Here is a 4042-nt window from a genome sequence, read left to right as displayed (position 1 = left end):
CTTCTGAAATCGATGAAACTTCAAATCCATCTTCCTAATATTGACTTTGTTGAAATGTTGGAGAGGTAGCTCTTGATTATTTGTCACTAGAAGACCGATCTTATCACTTAGCACATGAATAAGCCAGGGGAAGGGTAGATGGACGTCTCTAGAAGTGTGAATGGCATACACCAAGTGGTGCATTATCAGAGTGGGAAGACAGAGCTTGATCCTAGTTGCCACACAATACACGATCATGACCATAAATCCTGTAAGGTCAGATCGATTTGTTCCTCTAGGGTACACGTTTGTGGCGAATATGCCGTGCAGAACTTAGTACTCGGGATCCATATATTTTGCCTTTAATGCATTACCCTGGTACCAAGGAATATCCCTACCCTGGCATAGAAATGATGTGATCGTAGATCAAGTCACTGGATTTTCAAGATCCAGATCAGAAAGACCAACTTAAGACTAAGTGAGACCAAAAATACTTGCAATAGATTCTGAGGTAATTTTGACATCGGTATCCCCAATAGAGACAGTTATGGAAGGAGGGTCTACGACAGGCGTCACACCTCAAACTCAGAAATTGGGCTCATAGAATTTCCGATCGCCTAATCCGGTGCCGATAGCCTCTATAGTGCCCTATTCTCGGCTTCTGGCACCCATACGCCAAATTCAGATCTTAAGATCTTACAAGGAGGATTTTCAAATGTACATTTATCTCGTAATAAGCATAACCACAAGTTTACCCAAATCACAAAGGCAACATTATCATCACATATCCACTAATATAAACATTTGAATACAGTGTTGAAAGGAAAATGCATATATCGAAAATCAAAGCTCCAGAAGACAACTGCAGGCTCCAAGCTCAACTTTGTTGTAACCTAACGCCACCTGCACACATCTATTGTGTATAAGCTTATGGAAAGCTTAGAGGGTGGTGTAAGTGGGTGCACATGGTAAGTGCCAAGTATGCAATATTAGGGCAATGCAGAAACATGCTGGTAAGTCCATAAATACCATTAGTGTTATCTAGACTATGCGATGCAAAAGCATAATAAGCTAATATCATGTACTGAGGAAGCAATGTAGATTAACTATACAATGCGGAGACATAGTAAGCTAAATATCATATACTGAGGATACAATGCAACATGTAAATCCTGACGAGTCCACAAATACCGTCAACCTCATCAAGGCCATATAAATACAGAAACATAAGAACCCAAAATTCCATATGCCACAGATGTAATATAATATGTGATGCGAATGAAATGACCAATTTGGAATGTGAAGTCAGGATGATAGTACATTGCATTGCAGGCTACGGGATTCATCACAAGGGACTTCTATCCAAACCAGTCCCATAGCTAAATTTGGATAGCCAGGCTCAATGTGGTAAACTCCTGATCTCAGGTTAGTCGCGTGTCCCAACCGAAATCATGGCCATTGCGAAGGTACACATAACAATTAGTTGCGCACCACCAGCTCGAGTGGATAGTAAATGAATGAATGAATGAGTATAATGTTAAGTATGCAACTCCTGCTCAAGAAGTCTACATATCAATACCGTACATCTCTGGAATCATCATCGGGGTTTAGTACACTCTACACGTGATCGTCGCTCACTAGACACACAACTATGCAAGTGAAAGAGACCTCACTATCTGCCTGGCCAGTAATCAACCAATATTTACCCAGCACGTCAATAGCGGACCCATTTACGAACTGGTCAAACTCAGCCTAGCTATGCCCCCTACCCTCGAGCTGGTAAGGCCACACCCCCTTCCAACCGACCACGACACAGTGGGAGACGCGACCTACTGGTATTTGACACTCGGGCACTCATGTATCCACTTGGTCTAGACGTTGAAGCGTCTCCTGGCCAGGGAGGTTTAAGGACTTTCACCCAGGGATATCTATGACACCCGTTGTAGAAAAAGATTTCTGGTGTCCTATTTAGCCATCCACGATATGCCTGTGGAGGCCACGACCTTGATGTTGCTAAGGCGTACAGTAGTCATATCCCAAAATGTGAGATGCATGAGTCACACAGTTCAATTATGCATCAATCCTGTGCATACTGTGCGCTTATGTGGGACGACTCCGCCTATCAGGGAGTCCCATAAACAACCTGCACTGTGGCATATGCAATAGTTATCCACATCTCATAACAAACATGTAGATGATGCATATGGGCATGTATCATGATGCTATGCTGTCACATACTCATAATCGATATCGATAACCAGTATCGATAATCGGCCTCAACAATCAGCCTCGACAATCGGCCTTGACCATCAGCCTCGATATTCGACCTAACAAAGGGCCTAAGGGAAGGTCACGATGTGGACATTTAACCATCATCGCCCATCAATGTGGACATTTAACCAACATTGCTCCCAAGGAGTGGCCCACATAGAGCCAAACGTATAGTGGGCCCATGACCTCACACAAGGGCCTCATACACAGCATAATTGGCCATGTACAATCTCAATGGGCCTCATACAATTATAATGGGCCTTATACAATCACGATGGGCCTTACAGAAGGGTCTTATACATCATAATGGGACGCATCACATGGGCCGGGTATACATCATATTGGCCTCAAACATGGGCCTCATGTACATCACAATGGGCCTCATAAGATGGGCCTAATATACATCAAGTGGGCCGCATCGTATGGGCCTAATATACATCACAATGGGTTGCACCCAATGGGCCACATATACCTCATACTAGGCCTCACATAAGGGCCCCATACACAACATAATGGGCCTCTCTCTCACCGACGGTGTGGATAAAACATACATCATGTGGGCCCCACAGCCGCCGAACGACGTGGGCAGAAACATACATCCAGGTAGGGTCCACGAAACTTACTGACGTCATCAGCGAGCTATATAGCTGGTGTGGCCTACTGGCCCACCGTCCACATGGATGGTCTGGATTACCAAAAGATGGACGGCGTTAATGAAACACATGTAACACGGTGGATCTCCACCGTCCAGATATCTGGACGATGTGGATGAAGAAAATACAAGGCATGGTGGCTCCATGTGGTGGCCCGCCTAAGTTCTGAATCAGCAAATATTTGTGTCTTCCTTCTATCCAATGTCCAGGGTCTAGACAGCATCGATTGAACACGTACCTCATGTGTGGATCTCACTGTCTTAGCTGAACGGTGAGGATACAACATATACATCATGTGTGAGCCCCACGGATGGGCGGTATAGATAAACATTTACATTATGATGGGGCCCACGTTAGAAGTGGACAGTTTAGATATAACCCATACATCATATGGGACTCACAGCCTTGTTGACATCATAACAGCAGCTGTGCTGCTTGTGGGGCCACAGATGGACGGCTGATATAGCACATACCTGATGATCAGGCCCACCTCCTGCTGATGTCATACATCAGCTATGTAGCTGGTGTGAGATACACCATCCAATCAGCTCCCACGATGGGCGGTTGAGATCCTCACGGTGGAAGCCACCGTCCAGTGTGGATTCCCATATACATCAGGTGGGTCGCACATGGGGCCCACCATACACACACACATATATAATATTATATATTATAATATATGTATTACTATTTATTTCAAACCAGTCCAGGCCCTCTGGACGTTATGTTATTATACTATTATTATAATGATTATATCAAGTCCAGCCTCTGGACGTTATGTAACGCCCTGAAATGACTCCAGGTGGGACCCACCATCCTTGCTGCTAGACGGTGTGGTGTGCCACACGTGCAAATCAAGGTGGGTCCCCACCATTTGAATGGTCCAGATATCACACACATAATCATGTGGGAAAAGAGAGAGAGAGAGAGAGAGAGAGAGAGAGAGAGAGAGAGAGATGACGTGCGATGGAGGGACCCTGACATTATGGGCCCTCCCTTCCTTGCATTACAACATACATCAAGTGGGTCCCATTACATGTGGGCCCAATAATCAAAATCAATGGTGGAGATCCTTTCTCCACCAAAATGTAAGGTCTAGATAACCTTTTACAAACTAGGAAAGCAAACATCATGATGGG

This window comes from Magnolia sinica, chromosome 11 (assembly GCF_029962835.1).
Source record: "Magnolia sinica isolate HGM2019 chromosome 11, MsV1, whole genome shotgun sequence".
Taxonomy (NCBI): domain Eukaryota; kingdom Viridiplantae; phylum Streptophyta; class Magnoliopsida; order Magnoliales; family Magnoliaceae; genus Magnolia; species Magnolia sinica.
Note: the sequence above shows the minus strand (reverse complement) of the source record.